Below are 15,372 nucleotides of genomic sequence, written 5' to 3' on the forward strand. Positions count from 1 at the left end.
AAAAATTGAATAACGATAACAAAGCAAACATCGGAATGTTTTTTGTATATTTTAATAAGTTTGAAAAAAGTTTAGCGACAAAAAATATGTCCATGGGAAAAAAGGAAAATCTTAGACCGTACTTAGTGAAGGTTGTTGAAACATAACTTGTTGCGCGGCGACTTTGTTCCGGCGATGAAAAGCCACGCACGCCGTGGCACGCTATTTCCATTTGTTATTTAGCCGGTAATTATTATAAGTGTTAACACAAAGCTGCAAACATGATAACTTACATGAAAAAAAAAAAGAAAACATTACATCGATCGAATTTTTCTTGGAAAATGTTAAAAATTCGTGAGGTTAGTAGTTGGTAAACTAGAGTGCTAGTTCTATTTTGTACCACATTAAATTTAAAATGTAATTGATAACATTAATATTTCTTATGTATTCTAATATTTCTTATTTATTTTAATTTATTATAATTGTATTTAATAAAATTTCTTTTATGTTTTTGCCTAAAATTACAAACTGTTACAAAATATTATATATGTATTTGTGCGCATGAGTACACAATTACCAATGCATATAAGAATAATATTATTATTTAACCGATATATGAAATAGTTTTTCAGCTTATAGTAAATTTATTCGATTTTGAATTGATATTCGAGTTGGCCACAAAAAGGCATACCGAGAATGAACGTCGCCTGAAAGATGCTAGAATATTTTCAGTCGAGTTCCTGCAAATATTCTTACTGCTTGGATGCCAATGTAAAACTCAGTATCTAACTGACCTGTAAAAAATCTTTGTTCAGAAAAATGTGAATAGGACTACATTTATTTCTCTTTTATATATTTTATTTATAGAAGCAACAAAAATTTTAAAAAGATACGTAAAATTACATACATAGACAGCGTGAATCTTAAACTTAAAACATACTACCAATTAACCTACAACTAATATATTTAGTTGTACAATTCCCTCCAAAAAAATGTTTTTCGAAACATCGAAGTATTGCAAGATCACATTTTTCGATGTAAATAAATAAATAATATCTACAACATTCACACACGGTTGTCTGTTCCTACGGTAAGCAACTTAAAGCCTTTGTTACAGGTAACAGCTGACTGGTATAGCTACTTTTTTTCGATAAACATACCTATAAATAATAATAGATATATAAATAAATATATATATTACACCCAGGTTCGGGGTGGGAACCGAACTCACAATCCCCGGAGCAGAAAACAGGGTCACTACAAACTGCGCCAATGGGCCTGTAAATATCGTAATAAAAAAAATCTTTATAAAGGTACCATTAATAACAGCAACCTTTATTCTTTCAGCACGAAAAAATGAAAAAAAGCAATGAAAGAAATAAAAAATATTTTTCATGTACCAAATAAACCAAAATAATAAGAAAAGCGAACAATGTGGATTACTTAACCAAAATTAGACACGGTTTTTATTGAAAATATAATAAATACCGCAAAAAGGGTTCATTCGATACCCTTTATGTGTACTATACAACATGGTTTCACCCACATTATCTTGTATAATTGTGTTTGTAGGCAAACGAAGAAAAACCGACTTCAATTATATCGACAAGTACTACAACGTATACACCCTGGTGAAACACATCAGACACAATCTGGAGAGGAAGAGGATTGTCGTACTGGTATCGCTGGATATAGAGGGCGCCTTCGACAACGCTTGGTGGCCCAAGATTAGAGCCAGACTGGCTGAGGAAAAGTGCCCCAATAACATCCGGAGGCTTCTGGGCAGTTACCTGAGTGACAGGCGTGCCAGGGTGAGGTACTTGGGGGAGGAGCACATAAGAGACACTGGGAAGGGCTGCGTGCAGGGGTCTATCGGTGGGCCGATATTGTGGAATCTGCTCTTGGATCCACTGCTTCGAGAGATGGAGGCCAAAGGCGATTACGCGCAGGCCTTCGCGGACGATGTTGTGTTGGTATTTGAGGGTGAGACGGGCCTCGAGATCGAGCGGCGGGCCAATGCCGCCCTCGACCGTGTGAGGGCGTGGGGCCAGTCTAATAAGCTTCGGTTTGCGCCTCACAAGACCAATGCTATGGTTGTGACGCGCAAACTGAAGTATGACACCCCACGTCTCCGCATGGGCGGGGTCGGCATTGTCCTGTCGCACGAAATCAAGCTGCTGGGGGTCGTCATAGACCACAAATTGACATTCAACGCCCACGTCGCGAACGTCTGCAGGCGCGCGCTCGCCTTTTACCACCAGCTGGCCCGTGCGGCTAAGACCAGCTGGGGTCTCCATCCCGAAGTTATCCGCACTATTTACAGAGCGGTGGTTGAGCCCGTGATCTTGTATGCGGCTGCCGTTTGGGCGCCGGCCGTGGACAAGCTCGGTGTCCGTAAGCAGCTGAACGTGGTCCAGCGGGGCTTCGCGCAGAAGCTGTGTAGGGCATACCGAACCACCTCCCTGAACTCGGCATTGCTGCTCGCTGGGATACTCCCCCTCGACCTCCGTGTTCGCGAAGCGGCGACTTTATACGAGGCGCGGAGGGGGGTGCCCCAGCGGGTGATAGGGGATCGGGAGGTGGAGCGGATGTCCTCGGCTCTGCGGTCTCCGCATCCCGCCTGTCATGTCGACCTCGAGTTCAAGTGCCTGGTCGACCAAGAACAGTTTACCGCACATAGCGAACACGAAGTCAACATCTTTACGGACGGCAGCAAGATTGAGGGCAAGGTGGGGGCGGCCCTGTCCGTATGGACTGGCGCCGCTGAAGCTAGAACCCTCAAGCTTGCTTTGCCGTCCTATTGCACGGTGTACCAGGCGGAACTCTTGGCGATATGCCGGGCGGCGCGGATGGCCGCAGATAACTTGGCCGGATCAGTCGGGATATACTCTGACTCCCTGTCGGCACTGCTCACACTCAAGAATCCAAAAGCCCTCCATCCCCTGGCCGTAGAGGCGAGGGAACACCTGCGAAGGGCTCTGCTCCGGGACAAACATATAGAATTGTTCTGGATCAAAGCCCACGCAGGGCTAGAGGGGAACGAGCGTGCCGACCATCTGGCCAAGGAGGCTGCGCTGAAGTCCAAACGCACGTTTGACTACGACAGCTGTCCGGTTTCGTTCATCAAGCGGAGCATTCGCATGCAATCACTTGATGAATGGAACCAGCGGTATCGGGCTGGCGAAACGGCTGGCGTCACCAAGGTCTTCTTCCCTGACGCGACGGCCGCACACAGGATCATAGGTAAAATAAAGGTGGACAGGTTTGTCACTCAGGTGTTGACGGGGCATGGCGGATTCTCCGAGTACTTGTACCGCTTCAAGTGCAAAGAGAGTCCGTCGTGCGTCTGCGACCCTGAGTGTTCGGAATCTGTCCTCCACGTCCTCCTGGACTGCCCAACCATGGCATACGAAAGACTGCGTCTTGAAAGTCAGTTGGGAGCAAAATTGAGCAAAAATACCTTGCCAAAATTACTAGAAAATACAAATGCTAGAGAGCTGTTCCTGCAGTTTTGTAAAAATGCCGCAATAAAGGTAAATAATAGAAACAAAAATTAGAAAATTATGTTGTGTAAATATTGTACATAATATTTAGGTCAACATAAAAGCGAAGGATAGATAATATAAGGAATAGCTCGTAAGTTAATTTTGTAAATTTAGATTTAGTTTTATAGTCATAAGGTAACTGTAAAAATATAATTTAAAGAACTAACTGTAGAAAATGTACCAGATTAAATAATAAAATAAAATATATTAGCTCCCTCCCCGCTCCACTTAGCTTAGCGCTACACACTGTAAATAGGCTTGCTTTTTGTACTTGTGGGTAATAACCCAAAATGAATGAATGTGAATGGATGAAAGACGAAATTGGTATGCGGAATGATAGTGTAACGGACTAAAAGCGTGATGTATGGTAAAAGAGGACTAGATTTAAAGTTTAATATTTCTTTTTTTTTTTTTACACAAAACTGAAATAGAATAAACTAAGTAGAAATGATAATTTAATTTGATGAGGGGAATACCCCACAATGAATGAATGCGGATGGATAAAAGAAGAAACTGGAATGCGGAATGACAGTGCAATGGATTAAAAGCGAGAGGTATGATAAAAGAGACCTAGATGTAAATTATACCTATTGTAAATAAGGACTCCGAAACATAAAACTCGGAAGCGTAGGGATAAAAAAAAAAAAAAAAAAAAAAAAAAAAAAAAAAAAAAAAAAAAAAAAAAAAAAAAGTACTACAACGTAGGTGGACGAAATAATAGTCAAGTAAATACGCATTATCAAAGATTACTCCAAAAGTTGTAATCAGATCTCGATGAAATTTAAATGTGACCACATGATAAACATCGGCTTTCGATTAAATTAAAAATCATTAAAATCGGTACACCCAGTAAAGAGTTCTCCCTCGATTTCTCTGGGATCCCATCATCAAATCCTGGTACCAAACTAGGGATATCTCCTTTCCAACAAAAAAAAGAATTATCAAAATCGGTTCATAAACGACGGAGTTATCCCCGAATATACATAATATATTACATACGGTCGAATTGAGTAACCTCCTCCTTTTTTGAAGTCGTTTATAATTTACTATTTCGTTTTTATTAATAATAACGGACGTTAATTACTTTAAAAATCAAATGTCTCTAATCTTAAATTTTTTATATGCAGTAAATGGACAATCTATGTAAATAAAATTGATTCTGAAATGTATATATGTTCGTGACATAACATCCGAAAGATTATACAAAAACGGTTTTTTTTTAAATATTATTACTATCGAGATAGATCTGTAAAAAAAACTACTAGCTAACTAGTATTGAGTATATAGATTAAATATTAAGAAAATTTCATTTAATATTAAGAATCGCTATTTATTATCATATATCTATATTAATAAAAATGAATGTATGCGCTTAGCATAACTCGAGAATAGCTCGACCAATTCGGCTAATTTATTTTTTCGTATGTTCCTTAAGCCCCACGGAAGGTTTTAATACAATACACATATTAATTTTTACTATTAATTTGACAGAACGAAGTCTGCCCGAGCAGCTAGCTGTAAATATAAATACAAATACGATATACGCTTACACGCCTACGTAATCATTACGTAACGGATAAAGTTTCTTATCAGCTCTTTTTTAGCAAATTTTGACGACCGCTCTGTTGTAATGGTGCGTACTGCGTGTTGTGTCGACGGCGTCTAAGCACGACGGTCGTGCGTTCGATTCCCACAGTGAGTGGATATTTGTCGCTTCAGCCTGTAATATCCCACTACTGCCTCTACGTCTTTCCCCAGGTAGGAGAAGGATCAGAGCTTAATCCACCACGCTGCTCCAATGCGGGTTGTCGGATATTTGTGTTTATATAAATATTTATTTCCGGTAAAATTGTACTGAGTCCTTGTGGGTCTCCCCACCGTGCCTCGGAGAGCACGTTAAGTTATCGGTACCGGTTTTTATCATGTACACCTGATAGCGATTGTTACTCTTAGTAGTGAATATATCCGCCATCTCGCATTGGAGCAGAGTGGTGGGTTAAACTGTGATCTTTCTCCTACATAGGAAAGAGGCCTATACCCAACAGTGGGATATTACAGTCTAAAGCAAAGGTACGAGATCAGTTTTTATTCAACTTTGACTAACATCCAAGAATATATTTAAAAAAGTGAGAGATAAGCCTCAATGAGTAAGTTCACCTCACTTATTTTATCACTCACACATTTTACCCCACTCTAAGCCCTTCCATATTATATATCTCACCAATTGGAAACATGCGATATCTTTGCTCACGCTCATATATTTTTCAGTTGCATAAATCTATTATTACATGGATTTTGTAGCTAATTTAACGTTACAAAATAACTCAATATCTATGTGAACAACCTCTTTACTAGAGATCGAGATTTATCGAATGAATGCTAGCTACTCGTGTTTCGAATACTAGATAGTATTCAATGATTTAAAATAAATCGAATTAACGAAATTTTACACTGAATCTGAAATTTAACAGATCTACGAATGTATACATTTATATCTGTTTATTTATATAACCATAATTGTGTTTACTTGCAAACAAAAAAAAACGACTTCAATTACATAGACAATTACAACGTAAATAGACGCAAAATAGTCAAATAAATCCGCGTTATCAAAGATTACTCAAAAATTAGTCGTCAGATCTCGATCAAGTTTAAATGAGACGACATGACACGCAACACCTTTCGATTAAAAAAATCATTGAACCCGGTCCACCCAGTCTAAAGTTCTGAGGTAACATTAATTAAAAAAAAAAAAAAAAACAATCTAATTGAGAACCTCTTCCATTTTGGAAGTCGATTTTGGAATTCAATACAAAATTATGGCTACAGTAGACTAGGTATTTCAAATAACATTTATATTAACATTATTTTTAAGCTTAGCGATAATTTCGAATTGTTGTTGGTGTAATGATTGTCAGTGAAACAAAGCGAAGTCGACAATGAGTACTTTTTGTTTTCAATTCAAAATATTCAAACGAGTGTATACGGTCGTTGTAGATTTCATAATGATATTCAAGGGGATTCTAAAAACTATCTTTGCCGTCTGGGTTCAATAATACAGAAGCATTTAATTAGTAGAAACGGAACTATCGCTACATGTATTTATTTGATACACACACACCTTAAAAATGACATCATTATTAACTATTTTATACAATCTTATTAATAATATTTATTATTTAATATTCTATAATATTTTGAATATTTTTTTCTAACTGTTTTTAGAAATATAATCAATATTATCTATTAAATTAATGAAAAACATGAAATATCGAATTTAAATCAATAGTATTCACAAGTTTTTGAACATAATAATTACTGTACAATCTAAGAACTCTCTGTTTCATATTTATTATGATATGAATTCTGTTATAAAAGATTCAAACCCTTAAAAACTTATGATAGAAATACATCAACAAATAAGAGACCAAGCTTTTTAATTGACCGAACTAGTGCAGACCTCTTTCAATTATTTCAATGAAACTTGAAATAATAATAATATCAATAAATTCTTTATTTGACCAAATTGAAAAGCTAAGACTAACTGCAAATGCACTCAAAACGATTTTTCATCTGAACCGTGTGTCCCGCTGTGGGCTCGGTACTTCTGGTGGGCTCTTAACATTTAGCTGGGAGCTGTATCAAACGACGCGGAAATTCCCACTTACTCCCTGATTGCCACACTACGGGGGTTAATGACACTGTTGATACGGTGGGCCGAATACATTTTATTTTGCGCACTAACAGCTTACCTCTTACTCGCAGATATTATCGTTAGTTTTATATAAGAAAAGAGCTACCTACACAACTTTACTATTAATTTATCTAGATTTATACGTTCGACTGCGATATTATAAAATTATACTTTTTTTCGGTGTTGCCTTAGGAACTGACGATCACGTGTGCGTGTTATAGATATTTATTATTTAATTGGATTTTTAACTTTATATGGGAATATATTTTATAATTTTCAATAGAACTATAAAAATTATATTCATCTTTAAATCTAGTTACTAGCTTTAGATAATATTAAGAATTTTCTATGTAACAGATATTGCGTGTAAACAGTTCAAGATATAATTGTTGTTTCCGGGAATATGATTAAATAGTAAATAACCGCTTCGTAAGCCGCTGTAATAAATATAGATCTAATAAACATTTCGAGTCACTTTAACAATTAAATTGGTTTTTAAACGAATGTGCATTAGACCGCGCGACCTAAATGAAAGAAAGGGAGAAAGAAAAAGGTTGCTTGCATCTCTTAATCTCTTGCTTCGTTCGCCTCACCTAATCACACTTTTCGTAACGCTCTCGTCACACATTCACCAGCTTACTGCCCAACTCAAGCGTGCGTAAAGAAGTTTTGCTTCAAAATGTATGTGAAGTTTTGTTATGTATAGTAAGAACTCTCCTTGTATTAATCTCCCCTCACTGTTTAGCAGGATGGACTCTGGGTACTAGATAAACTTATACTGATCACTGCGAATAATGGATTGAGACTACGGTACAATCGGTCGATCGAAAGTGTCATTACCACTAGCGAACATACTGGACTATTCGAATTACAGAACACATCCATTGCTCTGATGAAAATGCGAACAAATGCTAAGCTTTTGGTTTTTATCAAATATTTATCAAATGTAAGCATCTGTAATTTGATCTGACTGGGAAGATATGCTAGTATCTCAATTGGAACCGGTAGGTAGTGCTGCTATCAGTATGTAACTCCGAAACTACTGAACCAATTTTCATCAAATTTTGTAAGTATCTATAATTTGATCTAACTTAGGAGATAGGGTAGTTTTTATCTCAATCGAACCCAGTAAGTGGCGCTGCTATCGATATGTAACTCCGAAACCACGGAACCAATTTTTATCAAATTTTGTAAACATCTGTAATTTAGTGCAACTTGGGAGATAAGGTAATTTTTGTCTCGACCTGGTAGGTGGCGCTGCTATCGATATGTAAGCTATGAAATTTGGTAGCTGTTTTCCGGGCAGGACAACGTCTGCCGGATCCGTTAATATTCTATAAATACCGTAATAAATAAAATATCTTACCTATTAATATAACAACTTATTTTCAACACTATCTTATTCGATATAACTTCCAAAAAAAAAGTATAAGTATACTGTTTAACCTTTGTATATTAAAGTCTTAATTACTTAAAAATATTTACTGACACTATATTGAAAACATTCTCATTATACCTTGTTGTAAAAAATATATATTAATATAGATAGCATTGTATTATGAATAATAATAACAAAATGTCAAAGAAATATTTATATATAACTATACACCACATCCTATCGCAACAATTTAAAATAAATTTCATGAAACTGCCAAACTAAGCAAATAAACAATTAAATAATGAAGGTATTTCAAACACGACAAACCATTCGCAAACAATTATATACAAAACGAACCTTCGTACACATTTCCAAAACAACGCAAAATTGTGTTTGCTCGCAAACGAAAAAAAACCGACTTCAATTACATCGACCACTAATAACAACGTAGGTAGACGAAAAAATGTGTTCTGTGTGGTTACGGCAATAAAGAATATAGCCTCTTCCCGTTGGTTTCGTAAGAGGCGACTTCGGGATAACAGTTCCACTAACACCTTGGAACTTAAAAAGCCAACCGACGACAAGATAACCATCCAACTCTCACTGACTGCAGCCTATCGCAGTCCACAGCTAGACATAGGCCTACACAAGTTCGCGCCAAAATTATAGATTATATATATATATATATATATATATATATATATATATATATTATAAATAGATTTTCTATACAAATAAATCAATGATAAGCTCTAGTTTTTCGTATATTTTTTGTGAACCTCCATCAAAAAATGTCACGAGCCGCCTCTGAGGCACTCCTATCAATTTCACTCAAATTGCCTCTGCATTTTCATCTAATTACGTGACATTTTATTTATTATTATTAAGCTGGTACTATAATAAATAGCTGCATAATCATAATAACTACATTCCAAAATAAGAAACTTATTTAAACCCATCCTTAAATATTTAACTAGTAGTTTAAATTAAGTTTTTTAACAATGTAGCTCTCCGATTATGTATAGCTAAAGCTACACACCACCAATACTAAAAATTGTACCTACGCCAAATGATTCTCATTAAAGATAAAACTTTTATTGATTATGTCTTTCTAATTTTCTATAATTGGTGCATAGTAAATTGAACCTAAACACATTATTTAATTGAACACAGGCGAAACAATTTATGTATTTGAAGCTCTGCGATTTGTCTCGCTCGTACGCACACTCCAATTATAAAGTCGTAAACTAAACACTACTTAAGTAGACAGTCGGTTGTCAACCAGATGATTTAACTTGATTAATAGACGATTTGGGAGGCCTCATTAATACACAAGCCGATTTAAGCCCCATAATGCCTTCATCATAATCAAACAAAGAGTTTTGCCGACGTGATTGATTTCGATATTGAAAATGTTTGTGCCGCGTTTAATGGACGAATGGTTTAGTTATCGGGTTGCTCGACAAATATTGCTTTAATTTTATTATTCAAAGTCAAAGATTGAAAAGATTTTATATCGCAGCGTAATAACGTTATTGTGAATGCATTCAGTTGTATATGTTTTGTCTAAACTCTAATATCAATATCGGGTCACCAACCCGCCTGCCCAGCGTGGTGACTATGGGCAAAACACATGAGTTCACGCCATTTTTGGCTTCACGAACGCGTTATATATGATAAAAAAATTTGTTACAATATTTCACATTTGTGAAAAATGTTTTCACATTCTTAAAATCTTTACACTTTCGAAAAAGAAATCCTAATATTGTATATGCTCTGACTGTGATCCTTTTAATGTGAGACGAAAAAGAAAGTTATTTATTAAGAATTGATATTAGATATATAAAATAATGAATAATAGATATCCATCTATTAGTTGACACTATGACATTTCATCGCTACTGAGATATTACTATTTTCTTTGTTATTTCGAAAGTATTAAGTTCTTATACATTTGTCTTAATCTGAATACACCATTAAAAATCCTTACATTTTTGCTTAAAACAAATCAAAGATAAAAGACGAGAAGAAAAAAGTGTGTGTCAGCTCCGAGGCACGACTGGAGTTTAATCCTTCAGATCGACTGTCTAAATAGGCACAAAAAGGCTTACTAGTCTAAAAAAAAGATTAATACCACATCAAATGGTAAATAAAATAATCAAATAACGCCATCTATAATGGCGTTAGTTGACCATGAGATGGCGTTTACAAAAACACAGACACATTAAATTTATACTTAGTCAAAATTATTTATATAAGGAAAAATAAAACATGAAATATACTGCTCTGTTATAACGTAAAAAAAATAACGCAATCGAAGACCAAAATGCTTGCATTTATGCTTTTTATGGTGATTTTATTATTTTAGGACGAATAATAATAAAATATATTGTAATAAAAACATCTCTTATTAGAAAAGGTCGAGTTATTTATAATATCTACAGTAAAAATAAAATCAAAAGAGAATTCAGTAATTTGAGTACAGAACCATAAAATAATGAGGCCCTCGTTCAAAATGAAAGGATGTACGAATATGTTAATTTTTCTTTTCGGTCAATATTCAACCTTTGCATACCCTTTGTATAATATGTTTGATGCCTTCGTAACAGCAACTTTATGATTTACAGTACAGGGTTTTAACTTAAACTTTCAGCTCTTTGTTGGAAAAAATGTGAACGATTGGCTATATCATTACTGCTGCTGACATATCATTGCCTGCCCTAAGGCGCGAGTTTTATTTATTCCACACACTTACGATTTAAATATAATGGAAAATTAATTTATCAATAAAAACGTAAAATTTTATTGAAAACAAACAAATAAAATACCATAAAAACAAGATTTATCAACATGAACTGTAAAACAAAAAATAAGACTATTAATTATACACAATAAATTTACTGATCCATTATTACTCACAGTTTGTATTCTAACGTTTATTTATTTTTCCTTTCTATTACCTAAAGTTGAATTGTAATAAAAACGTCGATAACATAAATTAATTAAAGTACGTAGAGGCAATAAACAGCAGAACAATATTGGAAAGAGAGGAGGGTACTAATGAAATGTAGCGAGCGGGCTTCTCTCGCTAAATGTAGCGAAACAAACGCACACAGGCACACTTACTAACACCAACATCAAAAACAAAGATTACAAAATAAGACGTGTTGTAACCAGAATGAAGGTTTCTGTCGATTCTTTTGTTTTAATAAAATATTAAAACAACAAAATACATGCCGCGACTTTGACATCGACTTTCTTTTTGATGTTTCCCTCGCGGCGAATTACTGAAATAAAATTTGAACAATGCAAAGATTTTCTTTAAATCGAGGCTAAGAATTTTGAATAATTCTTTAGCTTTAGCTTTAAGATAACGCAAATTTTATCTCAAATTTAGCGTTATATAAAAGTCGCTTGATGGTTTGGACGTATTTTGCCAACGAGGAATTGCGCACACTCGGTGCTACACTCGAAGTTTTCATTGTTACATCTTAACTTATGCAATATAGCGTCTGCTTCTTTAATACTTTCCACAACGCTCGATTACGTTTAACGGCGCGATTCAGATGAATTTTCTTATTTACTGTAAGCCGGCAGAAAATCGGCTCGAGCGAATTTCTTAGTCGCAGCGATTTCACACAAGACACACTTGATTGAACGCATTTGGGCCTTTATTAGATTTGTTATTAGATTGCTTTTATTTTATTACATGATACAAGTTTACTAGTTCATTGTTTTTGATACTTGGTATTCACGCTAGGAGTCAAAATGTCGCTTGTGCAATATTTAATCAAGAAAGAATATTTAATATCTAAATAAAAATGTAAATGAATAATTATATCTATTATATATGTACTTCTCTTCCAAAATGTACATGTCATTATTTTATATGACAGATTTAATAGTGTAAGATCCTAAGCACTCTAGACCTTTCTTATTTTTTGAAGGACAAATTATATATATCATAAAGGAGTATTAGTGTGTATAATAAAAGTATTATATTAACTGACATATGTACGTGAAATGCTATTAACTAGCTATTTTACATTACTTATTATAATATAAGTTTATAGAATATTGTAAAAAAATATGAAACTCATACTTCTAGACACCTTCTGTCAGCAGCAGTTTTTCCAGACACTAATTAAATATATTTTAACATCCATACTAAATATTTTATAAACTCTTTCTACTACTATATAATATACTAGCTGACCCCGCAAGCGTTGTTTTGCTATATATCTTATTAACCCCCTTAATCCCCCCCTACAACTTAAGGGTATGAAAAATAGATGTTATTCGATTCTCAGACCTACCTGATATGCACACAAAATTTCACGAGAATTGGTCAAGCCGTTTCGGAGGAGTTTAACTAGAAGCACCGCGACACGAGAATTTTACATATTAGATATTTTGTTAATCAGAAAATAAGAAAGGTCTCGCGTCTGGGATTTTGGACTAAAACGCGTTACAAAGTCGAAAATAGCCGACTATGTCTTTTCAAATGTGTGTTGTGTGCGTTATTAATGGCCGGGCACTGTACTCGAATCATTTTAAGATAATAACCTGAAACTCAAATTGTAACTAAATTTTAACTAACTTATATGTACAGGAAAATCTCGCCTCATTGACATAGTTTACAATAAGATAGCATTAGGTATGTTTTAGAAGAGCAGTTAGAATATCCAAATAACTAAAAAAATATTAAAATAAAAAAATAGATGTGTAATGTAGAGCGTCAAATTATTTAAATTTATTAAATAAACTTTTAATCAAAACAATTTTCAAATATAAACTTCAACAACGACAAATGGGGTAACTTTGAAAGAATACAAATTATGTCAAAAACATAAGATTTCATCTTTTCTCTGCTACAGTTGGATAAAGACAGCTTTGTCCTTTTGCCGCTCGTCGCATAAGCACTAGAATCTTATAAATTGTTCGTTGAAGCACAATACACAAATTTAACTTAGAAATTCTATTTTATACTCATTGAATATTATGAAAGCATGAAAAAATTAATACGGCTATGCAATAATATATCTTATATATATATAATTTATATTATTATAAATCAAACGGTTAAATAAAACAGCGACAATATTCAAATTTCGAAAGACCTTTAGCTTAAATTTTAAATTCCTGGTATATTCGAATGTTACATCACGAATACGTTCTTGACGCATAAAACTCTTTGTTCCCTGTTGCCTGACATGTAATAATACAATATTGATGACGCAGTATCGACACTCCCATATCAATAACCTATCGACAAAAAGGCTACGCTATCATAATATAATTTAATTTCAGCCTAAACTGGGAGCAGTCATTGTGGATAGTATGAAAGACGTAACCGATAACTGTCGCTATTCTAATTTTATCATTAAAATTACTATATACTTTCACTGACACTAAATAGTAGTATTAATTACGATTTATTGTTTTATTAACTTTCGACGACATAGTCTTATCCGTACTTTCCTAGACTTTTAACCCAAGTCTGCTTCAATATTCTGATCTAGATTTGACAGGTCAGTGAATTTTACTCGAGAACATTCACCTTTTATAGTAACCATTTCCTCGTCAATATATTAAATAGTTGTGATGAAAAACTAGACAAATATACAAATATGAGAAGGTTTTTGGGCAAATAGAAATATGTGGAATATTCGAAATGAGGTCAAACCCAGAAGAAGCAGCACATGTGAAGTCAATATTGAAAACTTAATAATTATTAAATGAGAGCCAACTAATAACTTTATCCAATTGTTTTTAAAATCAAGTAAAACTATTCATATTGCAAGCCGGCGAGGAATGTTCTGCTTTTCAATGTTATAAAGTTGAACAATTCATAATTATGCATGTTTAAAGAGTTTATTTTTAAATCTTGTTGTATATGAGAGTCCGTTCATTGGCCAAAGTTATGCAGTAAATAAACTTCAAGCTAACTAATACGGATGAAACAATAAATTCAGCTTTGGCAAGAATTAATAAATATAAGGTGAAAACAACAACAGTGGTCTAAAAGCTATAAGCTAGTTCTTCACGTTGTTGATTTTTCATTTATTTATTTTTTCAGACAAAACGCAATTAATTTCAATTAAACGCCACCGGGAGCCATGTTGAAATTTATGCTCTTTGCTAAGATCTTCATTAATTACAAACCTTCGCTTTCCTTCTTGGCTGGTCACTACTGGATCTTGATATATTTATAAATGATACAAAGTAAAATAGGTTAAAAATACTGACATATTTTTACTGATAAATATAAATAAAGATTCAACCGAATGAACATTAACTCAATTTTTTAAAGATTATGTAAAAAAAATGTTGGTGTATACATATATTTTAATGATACTTTTTAATACCGTCATTATTCATATTTCATTAACACGAAATTCAAACTTACTTTACTAAATGAGACGGACCACTCACTATATATTGCCATACTCTATCTAATAACAATTATTATTATTAATGATACGATGCTTTCACGAAAGTAGGTTACGAAGACCGTGGCTTAAACATGCATAGGATCGCTATGTACAAGTAGATTAATGTTTATTAGAATACGGAAGCACTTATATTCGAATGCATAGTACTAATATTAGAAATAAATTGTTTGTTTGGTCGTCTTAATCTTAGAATCTACGGATAAAATCTTAAAAAAATATTTTTGCATAATACAGCCCGTCCATTAGAGAATCATCTATTAAATTTCGTCCGTAAAACCGTCCATTAAATTAAATTAACCTTCGCTCCCGACTGCCGCATTT

This window comes from Melitaea cinxia, chromosome 8, assembly GCF_905220565.1.
Source record: "Melitaea cinxia chromosome 8, ilMelCinx1.1, whole genome shotgun sequence".
NCBI classification, from domain to species: domain Eukaryota; kingdom Metazoa; phylum Arthropoda; class Insecta; order Lepidoptera; family Nymphalidae; genus Melitaea; species Melitaea cinxia.